Source organism: Salvelinus namaycush, chromosome 4, assembly GCF_016432855.1.
Source record: "Salvelinus namaycush isolate Seneca chromosome 4, SaNama_1.0, whole genome shotgun sequence".
Lineage (NCBI taxonomy): Eukaryota > Metazoa > Chordata > Actinopteri > Salmoniformes > Salmonidae > Salvelinus > Salvelinus namaycush.
In genome coordinates, this window is record NC_052310.1 from 32,113,507 (window position 1) to 32,132,042 (window position 18,536).

The 18,536-nt window shown below is 44.2% G+C and overlaps 1 protein-coding gene across 1 annotated transcript in view; it reads right to left on the reverse strand.

The window, feature by feature from the left end:
• The window catches only part of wdfy4 (WDFY family member 4), a 171,972-nt gene that overhangs the window by 48,874 nt on the left and 104,562 nt on the right, over positions 1-18,536 (reverse strand). The window lies entirely within an intron of this gene.

Genomic DNA, 18,536 nt, shown 5'->3' on the forward strand with positions numbered 1-18,536 from the left:
CACAAAGACACGGCAGTTGGAACCAAAAATCTCAAATTTGGACTCATCAGACCAAAGGACAGATTTCCACCGGTCTAATGTCCATTGCTTGTGTTTCTTGGCCCAAGCAAGTCTCTTCTTATTATTGGTGTCCTTTCGTAGTGGTTTCTTTGCAGCAATTCGACCACGAAGGCCGGATTCACGAAGTCTCCTCTGAACAGTTCATGTTGAGACGTATCTGTTACTTTAACTCTGTGAAGAATTTATTTGGGCTGCAATTTCTGAGGATGTTAACTCTAATGAACCTATCCTCTGCAGCAGAGGTAACTCTGGGTCTTCCATTCCTGTGGCGGTCCTCATGAGAGCCAGTTTCATCATACCGCTTGATGGTTTTTGCGACTGCACTTGAAGAAACTTTCAAAGTTCTTGAAATTTTCAGGATTGACTGACCATCATGTCTTAAATTAATGATGGACTGTCGTTGGACTTGGTCTTATACCAAATAGGGCTATCTTCTGTTTACCACCCCTACCTTGTCACAACACAACTGATTGGCCCAAACACATTTAAAGTAAGAATTAAACTAATCTTAGAGGAATTTAACTAGGATTAATTTAAAACTATGTTTAAAGTTTGGTGCAACAATATTTATAGATAAAACTTGATTTAAACCAGTTTAAGAGTTAATCCATGTTGGTGCAACCCACCCTGAGAGTTAAACTTCAAACTTCAGAGCTGAGCAGTGGTGAGTGGGGAGAGGAGAGTTTGTGTGTGAGAGATAGTGTGTGTAAGAGAATGTGTGTTACTGTGTGTTTAAAAAAAAAAAAAAAGGAGACCCAGCTGTAAGCATCTTTTAGGGTGTGTTAGGTGAGTTCTCAGAGTAGTGTATGTATCAGGTATGATCCAGATGCAGACCGTGTCGAAGAAACAAAAGTTTATTTCTAATGCGGGGCAGGCAAACGACAGGTCAAAGACAAGCGGGGGTCAGTAATCCAGAGAGGGTGCAAAGGGTCCAGAACGCCAGGCGGTCTCAGGGTCAGGGCAGCCAGGGGTCAATAATCTAGTGAGGTGGGACAAGGTATAGAACGGCAGGCAGGCTCAGGGTCACGGCAGGCAGGCAGAAAGGTCAAAACAGGACCAAGAAACAGACAGGAGCAGGGGAATAAACGCTGGTAGGTTTCACGAAGAAAACAAACTGGCGACAGACAAACAGAGAAGACAGGTATAAACACACAGTGGATAATGGGGAAGATGGGCAACACCCGGAGGGGGGTGGAGACAAGCGCAAAGACATGTGAAACAGATTAGGGTGTGACAGAATGGTGTAGTGTAGTGGAGTAGTGTATTGTGCCATCTATGGGTTTACAGGGAATTCGTTATTTTTGTACCCCAAGAATACACAAATCTTACATAGAATATGATCAGATCATAGAAGTTTCCTCTCCCACTGTTTTCTAATTCAACTGTAATATCATGATCATTAAGCCAGGGTTTAAAAGAGGGGGGGAAACCTGTCAACTACTGAGCACTACTCACACTAAATATCTAATTTTAACAACGAAAGCCTGAAATATAATCATTGTGATTAAGCTACACTGTGTCTATGGCAATCTGATTTGGGAGAACATTACATTTGAACTGTTGCTGAAATTTCCCTGCTGTAACACACCTCTCTGTCTCTGTCTCTGTCTCTGTCTCTGTCTCTGTCTCTGTCTCTGTCTCTGTCTCTGTCTCTGTCTCTGTCTCTGTCTCTGGGGCAGTAACATGGCTATAAAGTCAGTTGCTTAGTAACATCATTAAACAAGAGAAACCTTTTCCTGCCCTCCTCTGTAGAGGGAGGGTGCGACTGGGGCGTTGAGAGAGACAGTGTGCATATTTCAGGACTTGACTCTACTCTAAATCTATTTATCCGCATACAAAAGGTGTTTTCAGGTTTGATACTACTATAAACTATACTCTGATGTAGGACACAAAGCATAACAACAGTAGGCCTACAGTGATTTGCAATTGCAAGATGCAGTGCAAGATGCATTTTCTAGGATTGTTAGGAACAGAAAGGGGAATGTTTTAAAAGGTGGAGATTAAGGCTGTGGCAGTCACAAAATTTTGTCAGCCTGTGATTGTCAAGCAAATAACTGGTAATTGACCATTAATTAACATAAACACATTTAGCATCTCCTGGCTTCCACACATAGCCTACAAGCCACTGATGAATCCATGTAATATAGCCTACACCTTCACAATAAATTCATTACTTATTTTAGACAGGTTTAAAGAAAAATGATATGATGAAAATGTAGTCTATTTCAGGACTCTGAGTTGTCCTTATGTGCCATAAAGCTGTGGGCAACGCTAGTTAATTTAGCAGACAAGATTTGCTTAGAATTCCTTGGCATTATTTTATACAGTATTATTTTATAGTATGAAGAATACAACTGAACAAATCTGAAAAAAATAGAAAGTATATTTTCTCCAAACGATTTGAGAGAGTGTGGACATGCGGCTATTCTGTGTTGAGCGGTTAACAAAGAATTAGGTACTCCTATATGCTTAATTTAGAGTTATTAATGTAACTTTAGTTGTTCTACAAATGTTGGGCTACATGTTTAGATTTTTAATACATTGTAAGTCGCTGCCTGATGCGACTCTAATGATGATTTGAAAAAAGTAGCTTGAAAGGCATAAACAGGCTTTACACACTTCATCAGTCTATCATTCACAATTTGACAAGCACTTGATAATGCCTCACATTTCCCGGCAGAATCCCCTGTGTGTGCCCGTAATGCACCCTAAAAAAATCCATGCCTCTCCCTGAGTGCTGCGTAATCCGAAGTACCTCTCACTCACATTGCACTCCATCACCTGATCAGGTCTCTCTCATAAGCTACAAGTGAATACAGACACATCCGGGACGCAACTGCGCGCATCGTATTCCGAGGTGCATATTGACGATTTTGGAAGAACTGTCCACATTTGCTTTTCGTCAGCCAACAAGATGAGTAGGCTTAACGAACACTAGCCTATGCCAATCTACTATCCCCCGTATTACAAAAGTTGACCTATTCTATTCTGTGCGAGAAATAAATATGGGACAGTGGGACAGTTGTGGGGTGCAATAGATCCCAAATTAATACAACCACTCGCATCAATGTTCCAAGATGGCGTAGCAGTGCAGACGAGGTTTGTCGTTCTCTCGTGTACTTTTTTGTATTTTTCGTCTTTTTTGTATATATTTCAATTTATTTTCAATCTCTTTTCCATTTTTAAATTAAATATATCTTCCGGTAACCCGCCTCACCCAGCGTGATACGGATCCTCTATTTTTTTTAGACCTTATAGCCAGAACCGCCATCAGAAGCTAACCAGCTAATTAGCTACTAGCTATTTAGTCATTGTCAGCCACTGCTAGCGGCCTTTACCTTTACCTTCGACACAGACACCAGCCGTTTTTTAGCCTGGATAATACTTGCCAGCCTGCCAGTATCGGACTGTTTTCTCCACTACAACGCCGGATTCCTGCCGTAAGCCCTGGACCATTACTCCTGATCATCACAGCTAGCTAGCTGCCACCGAGTGACCCAGCCCCGAAGCTAGCTCTGAGCCAGGCCCACCTCCCGGCCTACTCAGTGATTACTCAGCTACACAGCTGTTGCCTCCCGGACTCTACCCCAACATGGCTAGAATCCACTACTCCACCAGATCCTTGCCATACGCTCTGGACCTTTACATCGGATCATCGCTGCTAGCTAGCTGCTACCGAGTGGCTATAGTGGCTAATGCCCCTGCCCCGAAGCTAGCACCAGTTAGCCGCGAGACAGGCACATCTCCCGGCTAGCAAACAAAATTACTACAACTACAATACCTCTTTCGCCATCTGGCCTGGACCCTTTGTCGACACGGCGCCCTGCCGTACCACCACGACTGGTCTGCCGACGGAACTCCATCCACTGTGCCCTCAACCGGCCTTTGCCGGACGTCGGAGCAGATGCTTCTCCTAGCCCCGGCCTGCTAACTTTAAACGCTGTGTCTCCCGTGTGCTAGTGTAGTAACGACTACTGTTCCATCTATTGCTGTTCACTGGACCCTCTGATCACTTGGCTACGTAGCTGATGCCTGCTGGACTGTTCATTAATCACCGTACTCCATGTTGTCTATTTTTTTGTTTATCTGTTGGCCCCAGCCTCGAACTCAGGCCCTGTGTATAGTTAACCGACCCTCTCTGCCCATTCATCACCATTTTACCTGTTGTTGTCAGCTGATTTGCTGTTGTTGTCTTACCCGTTGTTGTCTTAGCTAGCTCTCCCAATCAACACCTGTGATTGCTTTATGCCTCGCTTTATGTCTCTCTCAAATGTCAATATGCCTTGTATACTGTTGTTTAGGATAGTTATCATTGTTTTAGTTTACTGCGGTGCCCCTAGTCCCACTCAACATGCCTCAGATACCTCCTTTGCCCCACATCCCACACATGCGGTGTCCTCACCCAGCATAACTAGCGTGTCCAGAGATGCAACCTCTCTTATCATCACTCGGTGCCTGGGTTTACCTCCACTGTACCCGCACCCCACCATAACCCTGTCTGTACATTATGCCCTGAATCTATTCCACCACGTCCAGAAATCTGCTCCTTTTATTCTCTGTCCCCAACGCACTAGACGACCAGTTTTGATAGCCTTTAGCCGTACCCTCAACCTACTCCTCCTCTGTTCCTCGGGTGATGTGGAGGTTAACCCAGGCCCTGCATGTCCCCAGGCACTCTCATTTGTTGACTTCTGTAACCGAAAAAGCCTTGGTTCCATGCATGTTAACATCAGAAGCCTACTCCCTAAGTTAGTTTTACTCACTGATTTAGCACAATCCGCCAAACCTAATGTCCTTGCCGTGTCTGAATCCTGGCTTAAGAAGGCCACCAAAAATTCTGAGATTTCCATACCCAACTACAACATTTTCCGTCAAGAGAGAACTGCCAAAGGGGGAGGAGTTGCAATCTACTGCAGAGATAGCCTGCAAAGTTCTGTCATACTTTCCAGGTCTATGCCCAAACAGTTTGAGCTTCTACTTTTAAAAATGAATCTCTCCAGAAATAAGTCTCTCTCTGTTGGCGCCTGTTATAGACCCCCCTCAGCTCCCAGCTGTGCCCTGGACACCATATGTGAATTGATTGCCCCCCATCTATCTTCACAGTTCGTTCTGTTAGGTGACCTAAACTGGGATATGCTTAACCTGTTAGTGTGTAGGGGGCGCTATTTTCATTTTGGGAAAAAATCGTGCCCAAATGAAACGGCCTTGTACTCTATTCTAGATCGTACAATATGCATATTATTATTACTATTGGATAGAAAACACTCTCAAGTTTCTAAAACTGTTTGAATTATATCTGTGAGTAAAACAGAACTCATTTTGCAGCAAACTTCCAGACAGGAAGTGAAAAATCTGAAATTGAGGCTCTGTTCCAGGGCCTGCCTATTCAACTGGCTTATATCTATCAATATACATGCACTTCATACGCCTTCCACTAGATGTCAACAGGCAGTGGGAGGTGAAATGGGGTGTCTAGCTTGATCTGAGGTCGAACAAGAGCTTTTGGAGTGACAGGTCTGGAAATGTCATTGTCTTCGAAGGCGCGAGAAGGAACCCCAGATTGCCTTCTGAAAAGCATTCGGTATACACGGCTAATATCTCCGGCTCTGATTTTATTTGATACATGTGATAATATCATCGTAAAGTATGTTTTTTCAACCGAGTTTTATCAGATTATTCAACGTTTATCGGGACTTTTGGAGTTTTCCGTTGTTTGCGTCGAGAGAAGATGGACATGTTCGCGCCACTTGGCTAGCTAAGGTTGCTAATTCGACAGGAGAAAAGGACATTCTAAAACCAAACAACGATTTATTCTAGACCAAGGACTCCTTGTACAAGATTCTGATGGAAGCTCAACAAAAGTAAGAACAATTTATGATGTTTAGTCCTATTCTCCGCCCTTTTAGCGGGCGCTGTCTTGCAATAACGCAAGCTATATGTCGTACTAAAGTTATTTTTAAAAATCTAACACAGCGGTTGCATTAAGAACCAGTGTATCTTTCATTTGCCATACAACAAGTATTTTTATGTAAAGTTTATGATGAGTTATTTGGTCAGATTAGGTGAGTGTCAGAAATATATATATATATCCGGACATTCTGGGAAAAAGTTGCTACATTTTCACAATGTATAACCACGGTTTTCAGCTCTAAATATGCACATTTTCGAACAAAACATAAATGTTTTGTGAAACATGATGTTATAAGACTGTCATCTGATGAAGTTGTCCAAAGGTTAGTGATTTATTTTATATTTATTGCTGGTTTTTGCTAAAGCTATCTTTGCGGTGAATAAATGCGGTTGTGTGTTTGGCTATTGTGGTAAGCTAATATATTTCTATATTGTGTTTTCGCTGTAAAACACTTTAAAAAAATCAGAAATATTGGCTGGATTCACAAGATGTTTATCTTTCATTTGCTGTACACCATGTATTTTTCATAAATGTTTTATGATGAGTATTTAGGTATTTCATGTTGCTCTCTGTAATTATTCTGGCTGCTTCGGTGCTATTTGTGAGTGTAGCTGCATTGTAAATCTATGATTTATACCTCAAATATGCACATTTTTCAAACAAAACATAAATGTATTGTGTAACATGTTATAAGACTGTCATCTGATGAAGTTGTTTCTTGGTTAGTGACTAATTATATCTCTATTTTGTCGGTTTTTTGAAAGCTACCTATGCGGTGGATAAATAGCGTTGTGTGTTTGGCTATTGTGGTGAGCTAACATAAATATATATTGTGTTTTCGCTGTAAAACATTTTAAAAATTGGACATGTTGGCTGGATTCACAAGATGTTTATCTTTCATTTGCTGTATATTGGACTTGTTAATGTGTGGAAGTTAAATATTTCAAAAAATATTTTTTGAATTTCGCGCTCTGCGAAGGCAGCGGAATGTTGTGGGTGTTCCGCTAGCGGAACCCCGGGGCGAGAAAGGTTAACACCCCGACAGTCCTACAATCTAAGCTAGATTACCTCAATTTCACACAAATTATCAAGGAACCCACCATGTACAACCCTAAATCCGTAAACATGGGCACCCTCATAGATATCATCCTGACCAACTTGCCCTCCAAATACACCTCTGCTGTTTTCAATCAGGATCTCAGCGATCACTGCCTCATTGCCTGCATCCGCTTTGGGTCCGCGATCAAACGACCACCCTTCATCACTGTCAAACGCTTCCTAAAACACTTTATGCGAGCAGGCCTTTCTAATCGACCTGGCCCAAGTATCCTGGAAGGATATTGACTTCATCCCGTAAGACGAGGATGCCTGGTCGTTCTTTAAATGTAATTTCCTCACCATCTTAAATACGCATGCCCCTTTCAAAAAATGTAGAACTAAGAACAGATATAGTCCTTGGTTCACTCCAGACCTGACTGCCCTCAACCAGCACAAAAACATCCTGTGGTGGACGCACTAGCATCGAATAGTCCCCGCAGGAAAGCAAAGACTAGCTTTTTCAAACAAAAATTTGCATCCTGTAGCACTAACTCCAAAACGTTTTGGGACACTGTAAAGTCCATGGAGAATAAGAGCACCTCCTCCCAGCTGCCCACTGCACTGGGGCTAGGTAACACTGTCACCACCAATAAATCCACTATAATTGAGAATTTCAATAAGCATTTCTCTACGGCTGGCCATGCCTTCCTCCTGGCTACCCCAAACCCGGCCAACAGCTCCGCACCCGCCGCAGCTACTTGCCCAAGCCTCCCCAGCTTCTCCTTCACCCAAATCCAGATAGCAGATGTTCTGAAAGAGCTGCAAAACCTGGACCCGTACAAATCAGCTGGACTAGACAATCTGGACCCTCTCTTTCTAAAATGATCCACTGCCGTTGTTGCAACCCCTATTACCAGTCTGTTCAACCTCTCGTATCGTCCGAGATCCCTAAAGATTGGAAAGCTGCCGATGTCATCCCCCTCTTCAAAGGGGGTGACACTCTAGACCCAAACTGTTATAGACCTATATCCATCCTGCCCTGCCTTTCTAAAGTCTTCGAAAGCCAAGTTAATAAACAGATCACTGACCATTTCCAATCTCACTGTACCTTCTCCACTGTGCAATCCGGTTTCCGAGCTGGTCACGGGTGCACCTCAGCCACGCTCAAAGTACTAAACGATATCATAACCGGCATCGATAAAAGACAGTATTGTGCAGCCGTCTTCATCGACCTGGCCAAGGCTTTCGACTCTGTCAATCACCGTATTCGTATCGGCAGACTCAACAGACTTGGTTTCTCAAATGAATGCCTCACCTGGTTCACCAACTACTTCTCAGACAGAGCAGTGTGTCAAATCGGAGGGCCTGTTGTCTGGACCTCTGGCAGTCTCTATGGGGTACCACAGGGTTCAATTCTCGGGCCGACTCTTTTCTCTGTATATATCAAAGATGTCGCTCTTGCTGCTGGGGATTCCCTGATCCACCTCTACGCAGAAGACACCATTCTGTATACATCTGGCCCTTGTTTGGACACTGTGTTAACTAACCTCCAAATGACCTTCAATGCCATACAACTCTCCTTCCGTGGCCTCCAACTGCTCTTAAACGCTAGTAAAACCAAATGCATGCTATTCAACCGTTCGCTGCCTACACCCGCCCGCCCGACTAGCACCACTATTCTGGACGGTTCTGACTTAGAATATGTGGACAACTACAAATACCTAGGTGTCTGGCTAGACTGTAAACTCTCCTTCCAGACTCATACTAAACATCTCCAATCCAAAATGAAATATAGAATCGGCTTCCTATTTCGCAACAAAGCCTCCTTCACTCACGCCACCAAACATACCCTCATAAAACTGACCACCCTACCGATCCTCAACTTCGGCGATGTCATTTACAAAATAGCTTCCAATACTCTACTCAGCAAACTGGATGCAGTCTATCACAGTGCCATCCGTTTGTCACCAAAGCCCCTTATACCACCTACCACTGCGACCTGTATGCTCTCGTCGGCTGGCCCTCGCTACAAATTCGTCGCCAGACCCACTGGCTCCATGTCATCTATAAGTCTATGCTAGGTAAAGCTCTGCCTTATCTCAGCTCACTGGTCACGACAACAACACCCACCCGTAGCACGCGCTCCAGCAGGTATATCTCACTGGTCATCCCCAAAGCCAACACCTTCCTTTGGCCGCCTTTCCTTCCAGTTCTCTGCTGCCAATGACTGGAATGAATTGCAAACATCGCTGAAGCTGGATACTTATATTTCCCTTACTAAATTTAAACATCAGCTATCTGAGCAGCTAACCAATCGCTGCAGCTGTACATAGCCCACCCAATCTACCTACCTCATACCCATATTGTTTTTATTTACTTCTCTGCTCTTTTGCACACCAGTATTTCTACTTGCACATCATCAACTGCTCATCTATCACTCCAGTGTTAATTTGCTAAATTGTAATTACTCTGCTACTATGGCTACTACACACTGTATATAGACTTTCTTTTTTTCTATTGTGTTATTGACTGTACGCTTGTTTATTCCATATGTAACTCTGTGTTGTTGTTTGTGTCGCACTGCTTTGCTTTATCTTGGCCAGGTCGCAGTTGTAAATGAGAACTTGTTCTCAACTAGCCTACCTGGTTAAATAAAGGTGAAATAAAAAAATAAAAAACAATTTTTACGCAATGAGGCTGACACAACAGATCAGAATGTTTAGCTTAACATGTTGATAAAATATTAGACTATGTCTTAACATTATAAGCGCAGCAATGCGCACACAGCAGTAGGCTATAAGCGTGAATGTTCCATTAGCTGGAAAACACCATTATCAAAAGTGACCGCAAATGCAATTGTGCATGTAATCTTTAATTATTAAGGTGTATTATTATGGTGAAAATTATCTTCCCAAAAACTCAGGTGCTGCTTATGTATTCCTACTAGGCTCTACACCCCTTGTAAAGCAGATTAAGGTGCTTAATTTTAAGAAGTTATTTGGCTACTTTATAGGCTACATGAGGTGTGCGACCAGAATTAGAAAAAGTTGCAAAAAAGGCTTTGTTTCTTGCCTTATGCTGGGCATCATACACAAGTGATAACATTTATTTTACAAGTGATAGGCTAATATTGTCACCCATCAGACTATTCCTGATCTTAATCTTGTCTTTACATATACAAATAAAATATATGTGTGAAATTTGTTTTGATTTAGAATGGACCATTATCGTGCATGCACCTGTCTCGAAACAGGGGAAGTGTCACGTTCCTGACCTGTTTTCTGTTGTTTTTGTATGTGTTTAGTTGGTCAGGGCGTGAGTTGGGATGGGTAGTCTATGTTATGTGTTTTCTATGTTGGGTTAAGGTGTTGCCTGATATGGTTCTCAATTAGAGGCAGGTGTTTGACGTTTCCTCTGATTGAGAACCATATTAAGGTAGGCTGTTCTCACTGTTTGTTTGTGGGTGATTGTTCCTGTGTCTGTGTATACCACACGGGACTGTTTCGTTTGTTCGTTCGTTTTAGGTAGTCTGTTCCTGTTTCATGCGTTCTTCGTCTATATGTAAGTTCTTATGTTCAGGTCAGTCTACGTCGTTTGTTATTTTGTAATCAATTCAAGTGTACTTCGTGTTTCGTCTTTCATTTAATAAATTCATTATGTATTCATCACCCGCTGCGCCTTGGTCCGCTCATTCACCACAAGACGACCGTTACAGAATCACCCACCAACGAAGGATCAAGCAGCGGGTTAACGGGCAGCAGCGACAGCAGCAGTGGTACAAGGAGGAATGGACATGGGAGGAGATTCTAGACGGAGAAGGACCCTGGACAGAGCCAGAGGAGTGTCGCCGCCCCAAAGCGGAGCTGGAGGCATCAAAAGCGGAGAGGCGGCATTATGAGGCGCTAGCAAGGCAGAGCGGCTGGAAGCCCGAGAGGCTCACCCAAAAATTTCTTGGGGGGGGGGGGGGCTAAAGGGGAGTGTGGTAGGAGGTAGGAGACCTGCGCCAACTTCCCGGGCTTACCGTGGAGAGCGAGAGTACGGGCAGACACCGTGTTGTGCGGAAGAGCGCACGGAGTCTCCTGTACGTGTGCTTAGCCCGGTGCGGGTTATTCCACCTCCCCGTACTAGCCGGGCTAGAGTGAGCATTGAGCCAAATGCCATGAAGCCGGCTCAACATATCTGGCCTCCAGTACGTCTCCTCGGGCCGGTGTACATGGCACCAGCCTTACAAATGGTGTCCCCGGTTCGCCAGCATAGCCCAGTGCGGGCTATTCCACCTCGCAGCACTGGCAGGGCTACGGGGACCATTCAACCAGGTAAGGTTGAGCAGGCTCAGTGCTCAAGGGAGCCAGTACGCCTGCACGGTCCGGTATATCCGGCGCCACCTTCCCGCCCCAGCCCAGTACCACCAGTGCCTACACCATGCACCAGGCTTCTAGTGCGTCTCCAGAGCCCTGTTCCTCCTCCACGCACTCTCCCTATGGTGAGTGTCTCCAGCCCAGTACCTCCAGTTCCGGCACCACGCACCAAGCCTCCTGTGCGTCTCCAGAGCCCTGTACGCACTGTTCCTTCTCCCCGCACTCGCCCTGAGGTGCGTGCCCTCAGCCCGGTACCTCCAGTTCCGGTACCACGCACCAGGCCTATAGTGCGCCTCGAGAGTCCAGTGTGCCCTGTTCCTGTTCCCCGCACTAGCCTTGAGGTGCGTGTCTCCAGTCCGGTACCACTAGTTCCGGCACCACGCACCAGGCCTACTGTGCGCCTCAGCAGGTCAGAGTCGGCCGTCTGCCCAACGCCGCCTGCACTGCTCGTCTGCCCAACGCCGCCTGCACTGCTCGTCTGCCCAACGCCGCCTGCACTGCTCGTCTGCCCAGCGCCGTCTGAGCCATCTGTCTGCCCAGCGCCATCTGAGCCATCCGTCTGCCCAGCGCCGTCTGAGCCATCCGTCTACCCAGCGCCGTCTGAGCCATCCGTCTGCCCAGCACCGTCTGAGCCATCCGTCTGCCCAGCGCCGTCTGAGCCATCCGTCTGCCCAGCGCCGTCTGAGCCATCCGTCTGCCCAGCGCCGTCTGAGCCATCCGTCTGCCCAGCGCCGTCTGAGCCATCTGTCTGCCCAGCGCCGTCTGAGCCATCCGTCTGCCACGAGCCATTAGAGCCGCCCGTCTGTCCCGAGCCATTAGAGCCGTCCGTCAGTCAGGAGCTGCTAGAGCCGTCCGTCAGTCAGGAGCCGCCAGAGCCGCCAGCCAGTCAGGAGCTGCCAGAGCCGCCAGCCAGTCAGGAGCTGCCAGAGCCGCCAGCCAGTCAGGAGCTGCCAGAGCCGCCAGCCAGTCAGGAGCTGCCAGAGCCGCCAGCCAGTCATGAGCTGCCCTCCAGTCAGGAGCTGCCCTCCAGTCAGGAGCTGCCCTCCAGTCAGGAGCTGCCCTCCAGTCAGGAGCTGCCCTCCAGTCATGAGCTGCCCTCCAGTCATGAGCTGCCCTACAGTCATGAGCTGCCCTACAGTCCGGAGCTGCCCTACAGTCCGGAGCTGCCCTACAGTCCGGAGCTGCCACTCAGTCCGGAGCTGCCACTCAGTCCGGAGCTGCCAGTAGTCCAGAGTTGTCCCTCTCTCCTAAGCTACCTCTCTGTCCGGAGCGATCTCTCTGTCCGGAGCGATCTCTCTGTCCTGAGCTACCTCTCTGTCCTGAGCTACCTCTCTGTCCTGAGCTACCTCTCTGTCCTGAGCTACCTCTCTGTCCTGAGCTACCTCTCTGTCCTGAGCTACCTCTCTGTCCTGAGTTGTCTCCTCTATTTAGGAGGGGCCTTGGTGAAGGTTCCTGGACCATGGTCGGGGGCGAGGGTCGCCACTCAAGGGACGCTAAGGAGGGGGACAAAGACAATGGTGGAGTGGTGTCCTCGTCCTGCGCCGGAGCTGCCACCGCGGACAGATGCCCACCCAGACCCTCCCCTTGAGTTTTAGGGGTGCGCCCGGAGTTCGCACCTTGAGGGGGGGGGTTCTGTCACGTTCCTGACCTGTTTTCTGTTGTTTTTGTATGTGTTTAGTTGGTCAGGGCGTGAGTTGGGGTGGGTAGTCTATGTTATGTGTTTTCTATGTTGGGTTAAGGTGTTGCCTGATATGGTTCTCAATTAGAGGCAGGTGTTTGACGTTTCCTCTGATTGAGAACCATATTAAGGTAGGCTGTTCTCACTGTTTGTTTGTGGGTGATTGTTCCTGTGTCTGTGTATACCACACGGGACTGTTTCGTTTGTTCGTTCGTTTTAGGTAGTCTGTTCCTGTTTCATGCGTTCTTCATCTATATGTAAGTTCTTATGTTCAGGTCAGTCTACGTCGTTTGTTATTTTGTAATCGATTCAAGTGTACTTCGTGTTTCGTCTTTCATTTAATAAATTCATTATGTATTCATCACCCGCTGCGCCTTGGTCCGCTCATTCACCACAAGACGACCGTTACAGGAAGGGGAAAAAATAAATGTTATCTATGCACTTAAATAGCAAATTGAGGACACTTTTCCTATGGTTCATGCCAGCCAGGTAGGCTATACTCCTGTTGTAAAGACAAGCAATGTGCTTAATATTAGGAAAGTTGAGAAGTACTGTAAATATAGTTGGCCTAGCTTATAGAAAGCTGATAGGATCCTACTTTTTTAAATAGAGGCCATCACTCTGTTTTCTCATGCAATTGCACAGCCTATAGAAATGTTGCACAACATGATTAGATTTTCGTTGACATTTGCATTAATGTCAGAGTGATTAGAGGGACAATAGAGAGCTGAGTACCAGGCAGTTAGCACGTTTGGTAGGCTACTAATGACCATCAGCAGTATCAGAGCTTGGAGTAGCCTAAATACCGTGACTAAACGGTTGCTAGATGAAATCCCCAAGCTGACAAGGTAATAATCTGTTGTTCTGCCCCTGAACAAGCAGTTAACCCACTGTTCCTAGGCCGTCATTGTAAATAAGAATTTGTTCTTAACTGACTTGCCTAGTTAAATAAAGGTATTTTTTTTTTAAATGACTCGTGACCAACGGTCACCACAACAGCCCTAGTGGAGATGAGTGTGTGTAATGTGTACCCAGCAAAAAAATAATTGGTTCTGTGCAAGTTCCCAGAACATTTGTTCGAACACGGCAAATGTTCTCATAGAATGTTTGTATAAAACATTTGCCTGATGTTGCAAGAACGTTCCTAGAACACATTTAATCTGTTCTATAAAGGTTCCCAGAATGTTTCATTAGGTTGTGGGAACAGTCTGGTGAGAACAATGTGGGGACATCAAAGATATGTTCCCAAAATACAAAAACTGTGGATGATCTACAATGTTTCTTTTAGTATGCAAAAAACATTCACCTGATGTTGCAAGAACCTTCCCAGAACATATTTCGGAATCATATCGGGTGCGTTTTTTAAAGTTGAACAGTCCATTTTTACACAATGTTTATTTTATATTTTTCAGTTAGTCTAAATTCTGCATTTGACTGGATTTATACATTTAGACTAAATAAAGATTTACTCTCTTCTAGTAGAGTATACCTGAGCCTCAATTTTCCTTTTTTTATCAAAAGAAACACGTTTAACCTTTTGTCAATGCGCTATTTTCACTTTGTAAAAAATCGTTCCCAAATTAAACTGCCTCGTACTCAATTCTTGCTCATACAATATGCATATTATTATTACTATTGGATAGAAAACACTCTCTAGTTTCTAAAACCGTTTGAATTATATCTTATATATATTATAAACAGAACTAATTTTGCAGCAAACTTCCTGTCAGGAAGTGAAAAATCTGAAATCGAGGCTCTGTTCCAGGGCCTTCCTATTAATTTGCCTAAAATCTATGGATCTACATGCACTGCATACGCCTTCCACTAGATGTCAATAGGCAGTGAGAGGTGGAATGGGGTGTCTAGCTTGATCTGAGGCCGAACAAGAGCTTTTGGAATGACGTGACCAGAATTTTCATTGTCTTGGAAGGCGCGAGAAGGGACCCCAGATTGCGTTCTGAAAAGCTTTCGGTATAGACGTTAGATATCTCCGGCTCTGATTTTATTTGATATATGTGTTAAAAACATCATAAAGTAGTTATTTTAAACCGAGTTATATCAGTTTATTACGATTTTCGGCATTTTCTTTTCTTTGCGTTATGTGATGTTGGGCACGTTTGCGCCACATGGCTAGCTTTGATTGCTAATTCGACAGGCGAAGAGGACATTCTACAACCAAACAACGATTATTCTGGACAAAGGACAACTTGTACAACATTCTGATGGAAGCTCATCAAAAGTAGGAAACATTTATGATGTTATTTCGTATTTCTGTCGAAAATGTTTAGCCATATTTTCCGCCCTGATTTTGGGCGCTGTCTCGCTATAACGTAAGCTGTATGTCGTACTAAAGTTATTTTTAAAAATCTAACACAGCGGTTGCATTAAGAACTAGTGTATCTTTCATTTGCTGTGCAACATGTATTTTTTAGTAAAGTTTATGATGAGTTATTTGATTAGGTGACTCTCCAAGATTTCTCCGGACATTTTTTTGCATTTTGACTACGTATTCACATTGTAAAACCACGATTTGTACCGCTAAATATGCACATTTTCGAACAAAACATATGTGTATTGTGTAATATGATGATATAGGACTGTCATCTGATGAAGTTTGTCAAGGTTAGTGAATAAATTAATATTTTTTGCTGGTTTTTTCGCTATCGCTACCTTTGCGGTGAATGAATGCGGTTGTGTGGTTGGCTATTGTAGTAAGCTAATATAATGCTATATTGTGTTTTCGCTGTAAAACACTTAAAAAATCTGAAATATTGGCTGGATTCACAAGATGTTTGTCTTTCATTTGCTGTACACCATGTATTTTTCATAAAATGTTTTATGATGAGTATTTAGGTATTTCACGTTGCTCTCTGTAGTTATTCTAGCTGCTTTGGTGATATTTGTGATTGTAGCTGCAATGTAAAACTATGATTTATACCTGAAATATGCACATTTTTCGAACAAAACATATGCTATACAATAAATCTGTTATAAGACTGTCATCTGATGAAGTTGTTTCTTGGTTAGTGACTAATTATATCTTTATTTGGTCGAATTTGTGATAGCTACCTATGCGGTAAAAAAATTGTGAAAATATGCGGTTGAGTCTTTTGCTATCGTGGTTAGCTAATAGAAATACATATTGTGTTTTCGCTGTAAAACATTTTAAAAATCGGAAATGATGGCTGGATTCACAAGATGTGTATCTTTCATTTGGTGTCTTGGACTTGTGATTTCATGATATTTAGATGCTCGTATTTACTTGTGGCGCTATGCTAGGCTATGCTACTCAGCTTTTTTACTGATGAGGGTGCTCCCGGATCCGGGATGGTGACTCGTGAGAAGTTAAAGAACATGTGGGATTGAACCTGCAGATCTGCAGCCAGATCATTAATCCTCTATGCCAGTGGTTCCCAAACTTTTTATAGTCCCGTACCCCTTCAAACATTCAACCTCCAGCTACGTACCCCCTTTAGCACCAGGGTCTGCGCACTCTCAAATATTGTTTTTTGATATCATTGTAAGCCTGTCACACACACACACACTATACGATACATTTATTAAACATAAGAATGAGTGTAAGTTTTTGTCACAACCCGGCTTGTGGGAAGTGACAAAGAGCTCTTTTAGGACCAGGGCATAAATAATAATAATAATCAATCATTTTGCTCTTTATTTAACCATCTTACATATAAAACCTTATTTGTTCATCGAAAATTGTGAAAAACTCACCAAAGTTTAATGAGAAGGGTGTGCTTGAAAGGATGCACATAACTCTGCAATGTTGGGTTGTATTGGAGAGAGTCTCAGTCTTAAAACATTTTCCAAAAACAGTCTGTGCCTGTATTTAGGTTTCATGCTAGTGAGGGCCGAGAATCGACTCTCACATAGGTACGTGGTTGCAAAGGGCATCAGTGTCTAAACAGCACGATTTGCCAAGTCAGGATACTCTGAGCGCAGCCCAATCCAGAAATCTGGCAGTGGCTTCTGATTAAATACAATTTTCACAGAACCGCTTGTTGCAACTTCGATGAGGCTCTCTTGTTCAGATATTGGTAAGTGGACTGGAGGCAGGGCATGAAAGGATAACGATTCCCGTTGTATGTGTCATCCATTTCAGGAACCCAACTCACTCAGGTGCTTCGCTATATCACATTTGACATTGTCCGTAAGCTTGAGTTCATTTGCACACAAAAAATCATACAATGACGGAAAGACCTGTGTGTTATCCTTGTTAATGCAGACAGAGAAGGCTCCAACTTTTTAATCATAGCCTCAATGTTGTCCCGCACATTGAATATAGTTGCGGAGAGTCCCTGTAATCCTAGATTCAGATCTTTCAGGCAGAAAAAACATCACCCAGATAGGCCGGTTTGCTGGGTAGTTAATACTGTGTGTTTGTGTGTGTGAACCAATGGAAGAGCTCTCAGGTGGTATGGAATGGCCAGTTAACTGGAGCTGCTGACAGACTACACTGCTACCTAACTTTGCAGGCCATATCAACTGGTTGAACCTCTTCACTCTACTGTAAATAGAAAACGGTAAGTACTTATCGTCATATATTACTACAGTACATAACTGTTTTGTACATAACAGTACAAACTATGCAGGCTTGGTTTCCACGACTATGGTTGATGTGTATGTAAACAGGCGGGCTCAGTGCAGCTTGCTTTGACTCAGCTTGCTTCAGCTCAGTCGTGTGAAAAGCCCCCAAATGATATCTAATAATGGACATGGGCTTAATCCAGACAGGTTGCTTAACTAAGCTCAGAAACAGCAGTAATATTGAGTTATTTCTCACTCATAAGGCCCAGAAATAAAGTCGAAACAGCAGACTTGTAGTAAATGTTCTCGTTCCAATTTACAGAAATATCTCTGGGTTATATGATACTCATACAAAATCACACACTTGATTTCACAAATCAAGAGCCATCTGAAGTATATCCAATTTCTATCCCCAGTAAACCTCCTTACCACATTTTTTTGTAGAAAGCAGCCTAAATCAATCATTGCATTTGTCCCGCTGTACAATATAGTATAATTGCAGGTAGTAATTGCAAGCAATAATTTCCTATAGGAGGTTGTAGTGGAAACAAGCGATGGTGAATCACTTCTCTGTTCTCTGTGATCCTCAATATGATTAATGAGGTGATAGAGGGCCTTAAGGGCTTTAATACAGACACACTCTGCTCTCTGAGAGCACAGGCACACGCACACGCACACAAACACACACACACACACACACTGCTCTCTGTGAGAGGAGCAGAGCCCTAACTGTAATTTTTCAAAGTCCTGATTTGACTCAGTCTCTTTTCATACAAGCACACACACTCCCCACCTGGGAGAGGCTTCCCAGTTCAACAAGCTGGATCTTGTGGGCCTCCCGAGTGGCGCAGTGGTCTAAGGCACTGCATCACGGTGCTAGCTGTGCCACTAGAGATCCTGGTTGGAGTCCAGTCTCTGTCACAGCTGGCCGTGACCGGGAGACCCA